An 18,417-nucleotide genomic window follows, 5' to 3' on the forward strand; every position below is an offset into this window, starting at 1 on the left:
TTTTTAAATTAGATTTAAATAAATCCTCTAAAGGCTAAGATTACGGTTTTAAGTGACCCACTAATCAACTCTCCAAATTTATGGCAATAATATTATTGGCAAGAGTTTGCAAAGCGGTTGATGGCATCAACCACAAAGCCCTGTTTATAAATACATATTAGCACATTAGGGGCACACTGTTTCAATTTTTAGAGCATTCCATTTAAGTTCCAACTTTGAACTGATCTGATTAATACTTTTTCTTCCAGTGGTTGTATTTCATTTATGACAACACTCAGTGGGAACAAAAAAAGCATTTCATTTAAAATTAAAGAGTTTTGATGGTAACATCAAAAGCTGTGGAATTGTCTCTTAGATATTCTCCAGAAAGTAGGATGGAGGAAAGGTCTGTAGTAGTGTTAATTTAGTGTTTTCAAGAGGAAACAAGATGAATCTAAGAATTTAAGAGCTGGGTAAATTGCTGAGCTGTTTCTCCTGAATTAATGTTAAAGGTTCTCTTATCATAGAATTAGACACTCACAAATACATTCACACTTACACACAAACACCACCTCCACATATAATAAAGGCTCCTTATGCTATGAACTTGTTTTTGATCTACCCACTCCAACTTTATTGTGTTGCTTAATTTTATATTTCAAAGCTCCATTATTATTATGTTGAGATGTGTTTTAATGGTATGTTCAAGAAATCACTTGACCAAACCTTAAGTGCAAAGGGCAAATGCAGAAACAACGAAGCATGTCTCAGATTCTCTTGATCTCATAGAAGTGGATTTATGGATATTTTTCATACAGAGATAAATGGATCTATGCACATATATGCACATACACATATATTCTTGGGTCAAACAGTTCATAATTCAAATGGTAAGGAATATCCAGCAATTCCTACAGGCTTTACCTTGGTATATTTGAATTTGTTTGACTTTAAAATTTGTAAATATTTGTAATATTTAATACTTCTTACAGAATACTCTCATGGGGAGAGAGGATGAATTGTGATAACCTAACCAGGTTCCAGCCTCCCTACTTATCACTGTTTCAGAAATCTCATAGCATTGCAAAAATAACTCCCTTTACGAAACTCTGGCCCAGGTCACCCAAGTTTCTCTCTCTACCTGCTAAAGGAGATAGAAATGCCCAAGACCTTATATTCAAGAACACGAAAAGAGGCAAAACTAGCAAGATCCATAGACATGATCAAGTCCAACACTTCTCACTACTGTTAGAATAGTGACCTGAGCTTCCCCTCTTCACCAGGCCAACCCCTGTCCATCCTTCATATCTCTCTCTGGCTTCTGCTCTGATTGGCAAGTGCTCTTCCTGTGAGTTCATTTGGAATTCTTTCTCAGGAAAATAATATTGAATAGTCCAGATGTCAACTGCCTCCTCATCCCCATAGTTGTATAACACTTCACTAAAAACAAATTCACTGTGTAAATTGGTTTACACAGACTCTACCATTAACAGCATTGAAATTCAGTTTGGGCATCTATCTTCTTCAGAGTCACCTTCATTATCACTCTCTCCTGGTGGCACTCTGGCCTCCAGGATTCTCTAGTCTCTCTTAGGCAGAACAATTCTACTGTCAAACAATCCAGAAGCATTTAAGGGTTTAAGAAAACACAGTCATGCAAACAACAGTATCTGCTTTCTCCAGAGGAAATTTATCCAGTCTGATGTTTACTGATCTTGCTCTTTGAAATCTTTCCCTGCATACTTGCCAATTTGCTTCAGTTGTGTCCAACTCTTTGTGACACTATTGACTGTAGCCCTCCAGGCACTTTGGTCCATGGGATTCTCCAGGCAAGAACACTGGAGTGGGTAGGGATCTTCCTGACCCAGGGATTGAACCCACATCCTATCTGATGAAATAAAAGTAATATTGGGATTTTATGGTTCTTTTCTCTGGAGCTCTACCAGTGTGATTCAGCTACCCTTTATGTTTCTGCTTTGTCTTCCATCCTACATTTATCCAACAAACAGGTTCCTCACTTACACTGTCTATATGACTTTTCTCTACCTCACATATACCCGTTTGCTTACTCATAGTTTCTGCTTCCCTCATGACTTCAGCCTATACATTAGATTATCAAGACCTCTCTGACTTTTCAGTTTATGCTCCCAGTACTGCCAACTTCAAATATTTAAACTAAAAACAGATGATCTCCCAAGGTTATCTTTTATATCTTGTCCTATCATAGCTCAGTTCAGTTCAGTAGCTCAATTGTGTCCAACTCTTTGCGACCCCATGAATCACAGCACTCCAGGCCTCCCTGTCCATCACCAACTCCTGGAGTTCACTCAAACTCACATCCATTAAGTCAGTGATGCCATCCAGCCATCTCATCCTCTGTCGTCCTCTTTTCTTGGAAAACAAATGGATTGACTGCCTTTAGTCCAAGGCCTCGCCTGGTTATCCGGTTGTGTATGGAAATGGAACAAAATTGACCATCCAGACTCACTCCTTCTGCAGCCACAGTAGTAGCTACAGTTCAGTTCAGTTCAGTTCAGTCGCTCAGTTGTGTCTGACTCTGCGACCCCATGAATCGCAGCACGGCAGGCCTCCCTGTCCATCACCAACAACCAGAGTTCACTCAGACTCACGTCCATCGAGTCCATGAGGCCATCCAGCCATCTCATCCTCTGTCGTCCCCTTCTCCTCCTGCCCCCAATCCCTCCCAGCATCAGAGTCTTTTCCAATGAGTCAACTCTTCGCATGAGGTGGCCAAAGTACTGGAGTTTCAGCTTTAGCATCATTCCTTCCAAAGAAATCCCAGGGCTGATCTCCTTCAGAATGGACTGGTTGGATCTCCTTGCAGTCCAAGGGACTCTCAAGTGTCTCCTCCAACACCACAGTTCAAAAGCATCAATTTTTTGGCGCTCAGCCTTCTTCACAGTCCAACTCTCACATTCATACATGAATACTGGAAAAACCATAGCCTTGACTAGACAGACCTTAGTCGGCAAAGTAATGTCTTTGCTTTTGAATATGCTATCTAAGTTGGTCATAAGTTTTCTTCCAAAGAGTAAGTGTCTTTTGATTTCATGGCTGCAGTCATCACCTGCAGTGATTTTGGAGCCCCCCAAAATAAAGTCTGGCACTGTTTCCACTGTTTCCCCATCTATTTCCCATGAAGTGATGGGACTGGATGCCATGATTTTTGTTTTCTGAATGTTGAGCTTTAAGCCAACTTTTTCACTGTCCTCTTTCACTTTCATCAAGAAGCTCTTTAGTTCTTGATAACAGCTTGCGTTTCTTCCAGTCCAGCGTTTCTCATGATGTACACTGCGTAGAAGTTAAATAAGCAGGGTGACAATATACAGCCTTCATGTACTCCTTTTCCTAATTGGAACCAGTCTGTTGCTCCATGTCCAGTTCTAACTGTTGCTTCCTGACCTGCATACAGATTTCTCAAGACGCAGGTCAGGTGGTCTGGTATTCCCATTTCTCTCAGAATAGTCCACAGTTTATTGTGATGCACACAATCAAAAGCTTTGGCATAGTCAATAAAGCAGAAATAGATGTTTTTCTGGAACTCTCTTCCTTTTTCGATGATCCAGCGAACGTTGGCAATTTGATCTCTGGTTCCTCTGCCTTTTCTAAAACCAGCTTGAACATCTGGAAGTTCACAGTTCATGTATTGCTGAAGCCTGGCTTGGAGAATTTTGAGCATTACTTTACTAGCGTGTGAGATGAGTGCAATTGTGTGGTAGTTTGAACATTCTTTGGCATTGCCTTTCTTTGGGATTAGAATGAAAACTGACCTTTTCCAGTCCTGTGGCCACTGCTGACTTTTCCAAATTGTTGGCATCTTGAATGTAGCAGTTTCACAGCATCATCTTTCAGGATTTGAAACAGCTCAACTGGAATGCCATCACCTCCACTAGCTTTGTTCGTAGTGATGCTTTCTAAGGCCCACTTGACTTCACATTCTAGGATGTCTGGCTCTAGATGAGTGATCACACCATTGTGAGTATCCAGGTCATGAAGATCTTTTTTGTACAGTTCTTCTGTGTATTCTTGCCACCTCTTCTTAATATCTTCCGCTTGTTAGGTCCATACCATTTCTGTCCTTTATTGAGCCCATCTTTGGATGAAATGTTCCCTTGGTACCTCTGATTTTCTTGAAGAGATCTCTAGTCTTTCCATTCTGTTCTTTTCCTCTATTTCTTTGCATTGATCACTGAAGAAGGCTTTCTTATCTCTTCTTGCTATTCTTTGGAACTCTGCATTCAGATGCTGATATCTTTCCTTTTCTCCTTTGCTTTTCACTTCTCTTCCTTTCACAGCTATTTGTAAGGCCTCCCCAGACAGCCATTTTTCTTTTTTGCATTTCTTTTCCATGGGGATGCTCTTGATCCCTGTCTCCTGTACAACGTCACGAACCTCCGTCCATAGTTCATCAGGCACTCAGATCTATCAGATCTAGTCCCTTAAATCTATTTCTCACTTCCACTGTATAATCATAAGGGATTTGATTTAGGTCATACCTGAATGGTCTAGCAGTTTTCCCTACTTTCTTCAATTTAAGTCTGAATTTGGTAATAAGGAGTTCATGATCTGAGCCACAGTCAGTTCCTGGTCTTGTTTTTGTTGACTGTATACAGCTTCTCCATCTTTGGCTGCAAAGAATATAATCAATCAGAATGTGGTCCACCGGAGAAGGGAATGGCAAACCACTTCAGTATTTTTGCCTTGAGAATCCCATGAACAGTATGAAAAGGCAAAATGATAGGATACTGAAAGAGGAACTCCCCAGGTCAGTAGGTGCCCAATATGCTACTGGAGATGAGTGGAGAAATAACTCCAGAAAGAATGAAGTTCAGTTCAGTTGCTCAGTCGTGTCCGACTCTTTGCGACCCCATGAATCGCAGCACGCCAGGCCTCCCTGTCCATCACCAACTCCCGGAGTTCACCCAGACTCACGTCCATCGAGTCCCTGATGCCATCCAGCCATCTCATCCTCAGTTGTCCCCTTCTTCTCCTGCCCTCAATCTCTCCCGGCATCAGAGTCTTTTCCAGTGAGTCAAATCTTCTCATGAGGTGGCCAAAGTACTGGAGTTTCAGCTTTAGCATCATTCCTTCCAAAGAAATCCCAGGGTTGATCTCCTTCAGAATGGACTGGTTGGATCTCCTTGCAGTCCAAGGGACTCTCAAGAGTCTTCTCCAACACCACAGTTCAAAAGCATCAATTCTTCAGCACAGCCTTCTTCACAGTCCAACTCTTACATCCATACATGACCACAGGAAAAACCATAGCCTTAACTAGACGGACCTTAGTTGGCAAAGTAATGTCTCTGCTTTTGAATATACTATCTAGGTCGCTCATAACTTTTCTTCCAAGGAGTAAGCGTCTTTTAATTTCATGGCTGCAGTCACCATCTGCAGTGATTTTGGGGACCAAAGAAATAAAGTCTGACACTGTTTCCACTGTTTCCCCATCTATTTCCATGAAGTGATGGGACTGGATGCCATGATTTTTGTTTTCTGAATGTTGAGCTTTAAGCCAACTTTTTCACTCTCCTCTTTTACTTTCATCAGGAGGCTTTTTAGCTCCTCTTCACTTTCTGCCATAAGGGTGGTGTCATCTGTATATCTGAGGTGATTGATATTTCTCCCGGCAATCTTGATTCCAGCTTGTGTTTCTTCCAACCCAGAATTTCTCATGATGTACTCTGCATAGAAGTTAAATAAGCAGGGTGACAATATACAGGCTTGACGTACTCCTTTTCCTAATTGGAACCAGTCTGTTGTTCCATGTCCAGTTCTAACTGTTGCTTCCTGACCTGCATACAGATTTCTTAAGAGGCAGGTCAGGTGGTCTGGTATTCCCGTCTTTTTCAGAATTTTCCACAGTTTATTGTGATCCACACAGTCAAAGGCTTTGCCATAGTCAATAAAGCAGAAATAGATGTTTTCTGGAACTCTCTTGCTTTTTCCATGATCCAGCAAATGTTGGCAGTTTGATCTCTGGTTCCTCTGCCTTTTCGAAAACCAGCTTGAACATCAGGGAGTTCATGGTTCACGTATTGCTGAAGCCTGGCTTGGAGAATTTTGAGCATTACCATACTAGCATGTGAAAGAATGAAGGGATGGAGCCAAAGCAAAAACAATACCCAGCTGTGGATATGACTGGTGATAGAAGCAAGGTCTGATGCTGTAAAGAGCAATATTGCATAGGAACCTGGAATGTCAGGTCCATGAATCAAGGCAAATTGGAAGTCATCAAACAAGAGATGGCAAGGGTGAATGTCGACCTTCTAGGAATCAGCGAACTAAGATGGACTGGAATGGGTGAATTTAACTCAGATGACCATTATATTTACTACTGTGGGCAGGAATCCCTCAGAAGAAATGGAGTAGCCATCATGGTCAACAAGAGTCCAAAATGCAGTACTTGGATGCAATCTCAAAAACGACAGAATGATCTCTGTTCGTTTCCAAGGCAAACCATTCAATATCAAGTCTATGCCCCAACCAGTAACGCTGAAGAAGCTGAAGCTGAACTGTTCTATGAAGACTTACAAGACCTTTTAGAACTAACACCCAAAAAAGATGTCCTTTTCATTCTAGGGAACTGGAATGCAAAAGTAGGAAGTCAAGAAACACCTGGAGTAACAGGCAAATTTGGCCTTGGAATGCAGAATGAAGCAGGGCAAAGACTAATAGAGTTTTGCCAAGAAAATGCACTGGTCATAGCAAACACCCTCTTCCAACAACACAAGAGAAGACTCTACACATGGACATCACCAGATGGTCAACACCAAAATCAGATTGATTATATTCTTTGCAGCCAAAGATGGAGAAGCTCTATACAGTCAACAAAAACAAGACTAGGAGTTTACTGTGGCTCAGATTATGAACTCCTTATTACCAAATTCAGACTTAAATGGAAAAAAGTAGAGAAAACCTGCTAGACCATTCAGATATGACCTAAATCAATTCCCTTATGTAGCTTGAAGTGAAGTTGCTCAGTTGTGTCCAACTCTTTGTGACCCCATGGACTGTAGCCTATCAGGCTCCTCCCTCCATGGGATTTTTGAGGCAAGAGTGCTAGAGTGGATTGCCACTTCCTTTTCCAGGGGATCTTCCCGACCCGGGAATCGAACCCGGGTCTCCCACATTGTAGGCAGACGCATTACTGTCTGAGCCACCGGGGCACCCTATATTGTAGGTTGTTGCTGCTGCTGCTAAGTCACTTCAGTCGTGTCCGACTCTGTGTGACCCCATAGATGGCAGCCCTCCAGTCTCCTCCATCCATGGGTTTTCCAGGCAAGTGTACTGGAGTGGGGTGCCATTGCCTTCTCTGACATAGTAGCTTAGTTCTCCTTAAATTGGCCCAGAGGGAAACAACTATTATGACTGTGGTGAGTTATATCAACTGTAGTTCCATATTTCCTATTGCAATAGATAGGGGGTCCCCAACCCATATCCCCTTTTATGAGCGAGTACACCCACCTCCCTGGTTTCTTGAGCATAGATGTTAAAGGCTTATAGAAGCCTTCCTTCTACAGGAAACTGTTCTCAGCTGACAGGAGCTGCCTCACTCCACAGGTTACTGCCTTTTTTCCTCTTGTTCACCTGTCTTATCCTGCTTTACTTCCTCTCCTACAGCTTTCCCCCCCACCCCTCACCCATCCTGAGGAGCACTCCCTCAAAAAAATCTGCATCTGAATTCTTGTCTCAGGCTCTCCTTCTAAGGAACATAACTTCAAGCCTGTTAAATAAAGGTCCTTTTTCATTGGTAATAAGTAATTCTGCCCACAACTTATGATAGTAGTAACTTTGCATTTATGTTTTAAAATCCAGGATTCAGATTCTATTTTTATTTCAAACATGCTGTCATTTAAATGGAAATATAAAACTGCATAATAACTCTGCTAAAATGATGTGCATGAGATTGAGGTGAAATTAAATGACCTATGACAGGCTTCAATCATATTTTAGTATGGATAATACTTTTTTTAAGAATCATATTTCAAGGATTCAAATTCTTCTTTATTATAAGTGACATGTAACATTATATTAGTTTCAGGTATACAACATAATGATTCCAAATTTGTATATATTGTGATATGATCACCACAATAAGTCTAGTTAACATTCATCAAATTTAAATTTTTTTTCTTGTGATGATAACTAAAGATTTAGTTTTTACTAACTTTCAAACATATAATACTGTATTATTAACTATAGTCACCATGATATACAGCACATCCATGAATTAATTTTTATTATGAATAGAAATTTTTACCTCCTGACTACCTTCATCCATTTGACCCACCACCCAAACCCCACCTCTGGCAACCAGCAATCTGTTCTCTGTATCTGTGGTGTTTTGTTTTTTGACTCCACAAATAAATAAGAACATACAATATTTGTCTCTGTCTGACTTATTTCATTGAGAAGAATGTATGGTCCATCCACGATACAACCACAATACACTCGTCTATCCATGACAGAGTAAATAGCAAGATTTTCTTGTTTTAATGGGTGAATAATATTCCACTCAATTCATATTCCACATTTTCTTTATTCATTCATCCATTGATGGACACTTAGATTGTTTCCATGTCTTGGTTATTATAAATAATGTTGCAATGAATATGAGCGTGCACATCTTTCTTAGCATTTTTTATTCCTTTAGATAAACACCCAGAAGTTAATTGTTGGATGATATGGTGGTTTTGTTTTTTGTCTCTTTTTTTAAAAACATAAATGTGCATTTATTCGAGTCCGTGCCATCTAATCTACTGAGTAATCAGGACTAGAAAAGGGAAGAATTAAACACAAACTACAATGAAAAGACTGAGACATTCATTCCCTGCATTGTGAGTCAGTTCAGAAGAATGTGTGTGCTGGCAAGCCAGTCTCCTCCCTGAGAAGCATGCTTTGTTCTCTGTTCTCCTCCAGCATCTTCATCTCTCTCAGTTAAGGCCTGGACAGTGGCAGGGTGGTGGCCACACCTGTTCTGGAGCTGTGGGCTGGTGGGAGTTGGGCCCCAGGCCATCAGTCACCCAAGGGCTCGGGTAGTGTGGGGTCTGCCTCCAGAGCTGCTCTACTGTCTGCAGCAGGGCTGACCACTCCAGCTCCAAGGCCAGGGCTGCCTGCTTTAGCTTGCTTTCGCTAGTTAGGAGCTTCTCAGGGGTGGCTCCCAGGCTCTGGATCCTCCCATTGGCTGCCTGCAGTTGTTCAAGAAGGTCACAGTTCTGTTTGTGTAAGCTGCTGTTGGTCTTCTCTAATTTGTGCATTCTTTGGTTGTCACTGAGAGAACAATCGGTAAGCTCTTCCTGAAGCCCGTGGTACTCAACTTCATAAGCCTGTAACTTTAGAGGAGTCCATCTCAAACACTTGACTGATGGTCTTCAACATCTGCACCAAGCCCAGGTTGGGCAGTGTGCTTTTTATAAAGTCAACTATGGTTTCTAGGTTTTCATGCTGCAGAATCAAGGGCTTATGGTATCCCAGCAGGCTTAAAGCCACTTTAAATATGACCTCTGATCCCTGAAGAAAGATCATATCAGAGACTCTGGGACGAAGCCCAGGGGGAACTGCAAGGCAAGCAGTGAGGAACCAGGGCATGGCAGAGGCTGGGGCTGATCTCATGCCCCTCCAGGTGGTTGTATAGGTCCCTGTGGTAACCATGGAACAGGCTTGAGAGCTGGTACATCTGGATCTGTAAAATAATCATGTCCGTTCGATACTGTTTCCACCGTCCCATGTCAAACATCAGGAACTTGAGCATGTTAAACGCCTCTTCCTCACCCATGTGAAGCAGGAGGATGCCTGCTACAAAGCTGAGACCTTGGCAATAGCCCACTTCGTCTAGAAGTGAGCAGGCCTTCAGGATGTTGTCAAGTAACAGCTGCCCTGCTCCTAGCTGAGCAGAGTAGTACTGATGTGTTGGAAAGGTTCACCCGAGGTCGATGAGAATGGTGTGCTGCTGGGAGGTGAGCTGCTTTAAGAGCTCTTTGTAGGGCATGTCCTTGGGTTGCTGTTTGCTGAGGAACAGGTGCTTCAGGTGGCACTGCTCCACCAAGAATTTCCAGATTTCACCCCGGTGATGTCGTGGCACACCTTGGCCAACAGCCAAGTGCATTTTTCCATGTCAAACTTAGTTTTTTATTTTCCTGGAGTGCTTAGCATCTTTTCCCACACTGTAGTCACTTCTTTAAGACAAGGAGTGATTTCTTCATAATCAAGCTTTAGGCACTTGTTCAGCAAATCATTCTCAGAGGCTTGCAGCTTTTGATTTTCCTTCTCCATCCTGAGCAGCAGTATCTATTGTAGAATGGCCTTTTGCCACAGCTCTCGGTGTTCACGAGATGTCCTTTTCTGTCCCTCTGGGACAGGGCCAAGGGGTCCATCTTCACAAACTGGTTCTAGAGGAGATCATGGGGAAAGCTCTCCCAGCTCTGAATGATCTTTGTATCTGCTGGGAGAATTTCAGGCCTTCGGGGAGGGTGGCCACTTGAAGGAAAATCTGCTGCCTCCATGGTCTCTGTGTCTTTATGGAGGTCCTGCTGGAGTCACCCATGTGGTCAGCTTTGGACTCAAAGTTCTTTGATTCATGAGGTGTCTCTGTGCTCACTGAGTGATACCTCACAAGCTTCCTTTGTGAGACCCCTGGGGACCCCCATGCCAGCTGCGGAGGCTCCTGGCATTCCATGAGGACATGACTCAGGTGTTGGTGTGCCTTTGGAAGCCCTGCTTGGGTGAGAGCAGGGCTGGATCTTCCACAGGTTGGCTCTCCGAGTCACTGGACAGGTCATCCAAGGAGCCGAGGATCCTGAAGCAGCTCTTGGAGATGGGCAAAGCCTCCTTTTCACAGCCAGACAGCTCTTTGCTGGTGTTACTGAATGTGCCAGACACAGAGCTGACCAGACCCAGACTGGCTAAGTGCTCCTGGAGGCCTCTGGCTTTATTATCCCAGGGCAAAATACTTTCTAAAGATTCTGTTAAAGATCTCTTCACTTTGTTTTTCAGCATATCTAGCCTAAATTGAGGAGAAGGCAATGGCACCCCACTCTAGTACTCTTGCCTGGAAAATCCCATGGATGGAGGAGCCTGGTAGGCTGCAGTCCATGGGGTCGCTAAGAGTCGGACACGACTGAGCGACTTGACTTTCACTTTTCACTTTCATGCATTGGAGAAGGAAATGGCAACCCACTCCAGTGTTCTTGCCTGGAGAATCCCAGGGACGAGGGAGCCTGCTGGGCTGCCGTCTATTGGGTCGCACAGAGTTGGACACGACTGAAGTGACTTAGCAGCAGCAGCAGCCTAAATCGAGTAGTGCTTGATGGTAATTCAATTCCAATATTCTCCGCTGCAATCTGTGACGTCTTTTTTATCTCCCCAATATGGATGTGAACTTTTAGCTTCTCTTCATGTAAACATCTCAGGAAAGAAATAACCAATTCATTCTCTCACTGCTCATTCCTTGATTTCAATTTCTGAACCTCCTCACAAATAGTTGCTTGCTCCTGATTAGTTAATGTTGTCAGGTGCTTCTGGAGCTCTAGTTTGGTTTTGGAAGAATTCATTCCCTCAATCTGCTCACAGAGCTTGTGCAGGCCCTGCAGGGGGCAGCCCTCACATAGCTGGACCAGCGCCTTCACTGTCTGCTGCACTGAGGGCACCATGAAGGCCTGCTTCAGGGTCATCATGATCTTGATAGCTAGTTAGAATAGGAAAAAGAAGTCCAAAATGGCAGTGGCTAAAAGACAAAGAAAAGAAAAGCCTGCGGAAATGGAACAAAAGAAAATCTGAGGACAAGAGTGAGAACCTCAGGTGAAACAAACAGCCCTCCTGGCTGGCCCAATTTACGTAGGGCAGGCTCAGGGGGAAGGAAAAAACATACAAAAAGAGGAGCCAAAATCGAGCCCTGGCTCTTCTTGTGGGTTGGACTGCCCTTACACCTCAAGGATGTATTTTCCTTTGCTTGCCAAATAACACTGAGCTGTAACCAAGCTGTAACCCTGGTCTGCCATTTCAAATTTTTGCTGCAGCGAGACAGAACCAAGGAAATTGCACACTCCCTTGACAATCTCATCCACCAGAGCTTCATTTGTGCGCTGAAACACATAACAGAGGAAATGAAAGCCTCTACCACCTTAAGATTCCTGGCAGATGAAACCAAAGTAGTCCGTATATCTAATACCCTGAGAGCAAAAGGATATCTCCTGAAAATTTTTCTCCAACGCTATTTTTTTTGGTGTCAGGACTGATGAGGTAAACTTCTGATTGACCAATTGTGAAGAGCATAGTTCAAGCTTCCTTAATATCTGTCCGCTGCACAATATTGAGTTCACTAATTAGGTGGTTCTGGATGACACTTTCCTCAAAAGAGTTGAAGAAACTACTACTCCGCAAGCCTGCATACTGAAACTCCTTTCGGAAGGCCAAGGAGCGGCAGCCAAGGCTTTGAGAAGGACGTGCGCACTGGCTGAGGACCTGCTCAGCATTCCCCAGTGCTGCAGTGCAGGCTGGAACTGATCCGAGAGGAAAAGCCACCACTCACATGACTGAAGCCTTCCAAGCACTGGTTGATCAGGGCTGGTGGAGCCTTCCTGAGCGCCATCACCACGTGGCCGCGAAACAGCACCTCAAACTTCCCAAGAAGGTGTCATTGAATTCTGTCTGGCAGTGCAACTCCTCCTGGCGGGCCTGCTGGATGGCACTGATCTCAGGCACCTTGGCCACCCAGCTGAACAATGGTGAAATCGCGGGCCAGGCGGTGGCTTGTTATCCAGGGCTCCCGCTTACTCCTACCGCCTGCCCTAGAGGTGGCGGGGAATCAGGGGCCGGCTTGAGGTGCAGCAGGGCGGGGCTTGGCTGCAGCAGCAGACTCCTCCCCTCCTGTCACATGGTAAAAGTGAAAGTGAAGTCGCTCAGTCATGTCCAAATCTTTGCAACCCCGTGGACTGTATCCTATTACACTCCTCCATCCATGGGATTTTCCAGGCAAGAGTGCTGGAATGGGTTGCCATTTCCTTCTCCAGAGGATCAAACCCGGGTCTCTCGCATTGTAGGCAGACGCTTTATCTGAGCCACCAGGGAAGACCCACGTCACTTGGTAGTTCTGTTTTTGAGGAAACACTATATAGTTTTTACATAGTGGCTATACCAAATTAATATTTCAACCAACATTATACATCCGTCTTCTCAGCAACGCATACTATTTGTTTTTTTTCATAGTATTCAGACGTGCATAAAGTAATAACCACTGGAGTTTTGATTTGCGTTTCCCTATTTATCAGTAATGTTGAGCACCATTTCATGTACCTGTTGACTATCTGTGTGTCTTCTTTGAAAAAAAAAATTTAGTCAAATTCTCTGCCTATTTTTTAACTAGATTGTTATTTTTCTATTGAATTCTATGTGTTTTTGTATGTTTTGAATATTATTCCAGTATCAAATACTTGGTTTGCAAATATTTTCTCCCATTCAGTTGGTTGCCTTTTCATATCATTGCTGTGGAGAGGCTTTTAGTTTGATGTAGTTTCATTTGTTTTTATTTTTATTGCTATACATTTGGCATCAAATCCATGAACCATTGTTAGGTCTTAGTTCAAGGAGCTTACCACTCTGCTTTCTTCTAGAAGTTTTATGGTTTCAGGTATTATGTTCAAATCTTTAATCCATTTTGAGTTAAATTTTGGGTATGGTATCAGATAGCAGACCACTGTCATTCTTTTGCATATGTTCCAGATTTCCCAACACCACTGACTGAAAACTGTCCTTTGTCCCTTATATAGTCTTAGCTCATTTAACCAAATTAATTGACTATATACAAATGGGCTTATTTCTGGGCTCTCTTCTATTCCATTAATCTATGTCTCTGCTTTTATACTAATACCATACTATTTTCATGATTGTAGCTTTTGTGATATAGTTTGAAACTAAGTACTATGTTATCTCCAGCTTGCTCTTCTTTCTCAAGATCACTATGGCTTTCAGAGTCTTTTGTGGTTCCATATACATTTTAGGATTGTTTGCTCTATTTCTGTGAAAAATTCCACTGGAATTTTGATAGAGATTGCATTGAATCTATACACTATTTTCAGTAGTGTGAACATTTAATAATATTAATTTTTCCAATCTATGAACAAGTAATATATTTCCATTTTATTTGTATCTTCTTCAGTACCTTTCAGAAACATCATATAATTTCCAGTATACAGGTCTTTCACTTCTTTAGTTAAATTTATTTTTGATGCAATTGTAAATGAGATTGTTTTCTTAATTCTTTTCTGATAATGTATTATTGGTATAGAAACACAACAGTTTTTTAATTTTGTATCTTGCAACTTTCCTAACTTTATTGCAACTTTTGCATTTAAAATATATATAAACTGTCATGTCTTCTGCAACTAGTGACAGTTTTATTTCGTCCTTTCAAACTTGGATTTCTTTTACTCTTTTTCTCACCTAAATGCTCTGGCTGAGACTTCCAATACTATGTTGAATAAAAGTGGTGAGAGTGGGCATTCTTGTCTTGTTGTTGTTCAGTTGCTTAGTCATGTCCAACTCTTTGCAACCTGATGGACTGCAGCACACCAGGCTTCCCTGTGCTTCACCATCTCCTAGAGTCTGCCCAAACTCATGTCCTTTGACATGAGTTGGGAGTCTGAGTGTCTCTGTCACCCCTCAAACTTTCCCAGCATCAGGGTCTTTTCCAATGAATCAGCTCCTTGCATTAGGTGATCAAAGCATTGGAACTTCAACTTCAGCATCAGTCCTTCCAATGAATATTCAGGACTGATTTCATTCAGGATTGATGGGTTTGATCTCCTTGCTGTCCAAAGGACTCTCAAGAGTCTCCTCCAGCACCACAGTTTGAAAGCATCAATTCTTTGGTGCTCAGCCTTCTTTATGGTTCAACTCTCACATCCATATATGACTACTGGAAAAACCATAGTTTTGACTACACAGACCTTTGTTGGCAAAGTGATGTCTCTGGTTTATAATGTGCTGTCTAGGTTTGTCATAGCTTTTCTTTCAAAGAGCAAGTGTCTTTTAATTCCATGGCCACAGTCACCATCTGCAGTGATCTGAAAGCCCAAGAAAATAGTCTGTCACTATTTACATTTTTTTCCCCATCTGTTTGTCATTAAGTGATGGAACTGGATGTGTTGATCTTAATTTTGTGAATGTTGAGGTTTAAGCCAGGTTTTCACTCTCCTCTTTCACCTTCATCAAGAGGCTCTTTAATTCCTCTTCACTTTCTGCCATTAAGTTGGTGTTATCTGCATATCTGAGGTTACTGATACTTCTCCCAGCAATCTTGATTTCAGCTTGTGAGTCATCCAGCCCATCCTTTTGCATGATGTATTCTGCATATAACTTAAATAAGTAGGGTGACAATAGTACAGACTTGTCATACTCCTTTCGCAAATTTGAACCAGTCTGTTGTTTCATGTCTTGTTCTAATTGTTGCCTCTTGACCTGAGTACAGATTTCCCAGGAGGCAGGTAAGGTGGTCTAGTATTCCCATCTCCTTAAGAATTTTCCACAATTTGTTATTATCCGCACAGTCAAAGGCTTTAGCATAGAAGCAGTGAAGCAGAAGCAGTGTTTTTCTGAAATTCCCTTGCTTTTTCCATGATCCAGCGGATGTTGGCAATTTGATCTCTGGTTTCTCTGCCTTTTCTAAATCCAGTTTGTACTTCTGGAAGTTCTTAGTTCACATACTACTGAAGCCTAGCTTGAAGCATTTTGAGCATTACCTTACTAGCAGATGAAATGAGTGCAATTGTTGTCTAAGTGATTTCTTTGAAAGTTTGAACAATCTTTGGCATTGCCCTTCTTTGTGATTGGAATGAAAATTGACCTTTTCTAGTCCCATGGCCACTACTGAATTTTCCAAATTCTGACCCTAAAGTTTTTAGCTTTACAGAATTGAGTATGATATTAGATGTGGGCATGTCCTGTATGACATTTTATTAGGACCACAGCCTTGTCTAACTCAATGAAACCAAGCCATGCCTGCAGGGCAACCCAAGATGTGGCGGGGGGGGGAGGTCATGGTGGAGAGTTCTGACACAGCGTGGTCCACTGGAGAAGGGAATGGCAATCTACTTCAGTATTCTTGCCTTGAGAATCTCATGAACACTATGAAAAGGCAAATGATAGGATACCAAAAGAGGAACTCCCCAGGTCATTAGGTGCCCAATATGCTACTGGAGATCAGTGGAGAAATAACTCCAGAAAGAATGAAGGGATGGAGCCAAAGCAAAAACAATACCCCGTTGAGGATGTGACTGGTGATAGAAGCAAGATCTGATGCTGTAAAGAGCAATATTGCATAGGAACCTGGAATGTCAGGTCCATGAATCAAGGCAAATTGGAAGTGGTCAAACAAGAGATGGCAAGGGTGAATGTCGACATTCTAGGAATCAGCGAAGTAAAATGGACTGGAATGGGTGAATTTAACTCAGATGACCATTATATCTACTACTGTGGGCAGGAATCCCTCAGAAGAAATGGAGTAGCCATCATGGTCAACAAGAGAGTCCAAAATGCAGTACTTGGATGCAGTCTCAAAAACGACAGAATGATCTCTGTTCGTCTCCAACGCAAACCATTCAATATCACAGTTATCCAAGTTTATGCCCCAACCAGTAATGCTGAAGAAGCTGAAGTTGAACAGTTCTATGAAGACCTACAAGAACTTTTAGAACTAACACCCAAAAAAGATGTCCTTTTCATTCTAGGGGACAGGAATGCAAAAGTAGGAAGTCAAGAAACACCTGGAGTAACAGGCAAATTTGGCCTTGGAATGCAGAATGAAGCAGGGCAAAGACTAATAGAGTTTTGCCAAGAGAATGCACTGGTCATAGCAAACACCCTCTTCCAACAACACAAGAGAAGACTCTACACATGGACATCACCAGATAGTCAACACCGAAATCAGATTGATTATTTTCTATGCAGCCAAAGATGGAGAAGCTCTATACAGTCAACAAAAACAAGACCAGGAACTGACTGTGGCTCAGATCATGAACTCCTTATTGCCAAATTCAGACTTAAATTGAAGAAAGTAGGGAAAACTGCTAGACCGTTCAGGTATGACCTAAATCAAATCCCTTATGATTATACAGTGGAAGTGACAAATAGATTTAAGGGCCTAGATCTGATAGATCTGAGTGCCTGATGAACTATGGAATGAGGTTTGCGACATTGTACAGGAGACAGGGATCAAGACCATCCCCACGGAAAAGAAATGCAAAAAAGAAAAATGGCTGTCTGGGGAAGCTTTACAAATAGCTGTGAAAAGAAGAGAAGTGAAAAGCAAAGGAGAAAAGGAAAGATATAAGTATCTGAATGCAGAGTTCCAAAGAATAGCAAGAAGAGATAAGAAAGCCTTCTTCAGCAATCAATGCAAAGAAATAGAGGAAAACAACAGAATGGGAAAGACTAGAGATCTCTTCAAGAAAATTAGAGAGACCAAGGGAACATTTCATGCAAAGATGGGCTCGATAAAGGACAGAAATGGTATGGACCTAACAGAAGCAGAAGATATTAAGAAGAGGTGGCAAGAATACACAGAAGAACTGTACAAAAAAGATCTTCACGACCCAGATAATCATGATGATGTGATCACTCATCTAGAGCCAGACATCTTGGAATGTGAAGTCAAGTGGGCCTTAGAAAGCATCACTATGAACAAAGCTAGTGGAGGTGATGGAATTTCAGTTGAGCTGTTTCAAATCCTGAAAGATGATGCTGTGAAAGTGCTGCACTCAACATGCCGGTACATTTGGAAACCTCAGCAGTGGCCACAGGACTGGAAAGTCAGTTTTCATTTCAACCCCAAAGAAAGGCAATGCCAAAGAATGCTCAAACTACCTTACAATTGCACTCATCTCACATGCTAGTAAAGTAATGCTCAAAATTCTCCAAGCCAAGCTTCAGCAATACATGAACCGTGAACTCCCTGATGTTCAAGCTGGTTTTAGAAAAGGCAGAGGAACCAGAGATCAAATTGCCAACATCCGCTGGATCATGGAAAAAGCAAGAGAGTTCCAGAAAAATATCTATTTCTGCTTTATTGACTATGCCAAAGCCTTTGACAGTGTGGATCACAATAAACTGTGGAAAATTCTGAAAGAGACGGGAATACTAGACCACCTGACCTGCCTTTGAGAAATCTGTATGCAGGTCAGGAAGCAACAGTTAGAACTGGACATGGAACAACAGACTGATTCCAAATAGGAAAAGGAGCACGTCAAGGCTGTATATTGTCACCTTGCTTATTTAACTTCTATGCAGAGTACATCATGAGAAACGCTGGGTTGGAAGAAACACAAGCTGGAATCAAGACTGCCAGGAGAAATATCAATAACCTCAGATATGCAGATGACACCACCCTTATGCAGAAAGTGAAGAGGAACTAAAAAGCCTCTTGAT

The 18,417-nt window shown here is 42.2% G+C and overlaps 1 pseudogene; it reads right to left on the minus strand.

Moving 5' to 3' along the window:
- Positions 1–8,933: 8,933 nt before the first annotated feature.
- LOC138445875 (TBC1 domain family member 1-like) overlaps positions 8,934–18,417 on the minus strand; it is a 29,641-nt pseudogene continuing 20,157 nt past the window's right edge.

Source organism: Ovis canadensis, chromosome 9 (assembly GCF_042477335.2).
Source record: "Ovis canadensis isolate MfBH-ARS-UI-01 breed Bighorn chromosome 9, ARS-UI_OviCan_v2, whole genome shotgun sequence".
Taxonomy (NCBI): domain Eukaryota; kingdom Metazoa; phylum Chordata; class Mammalia; order Artiodactyla; family Bovidae; genus Ovis; species Ovis canadensis.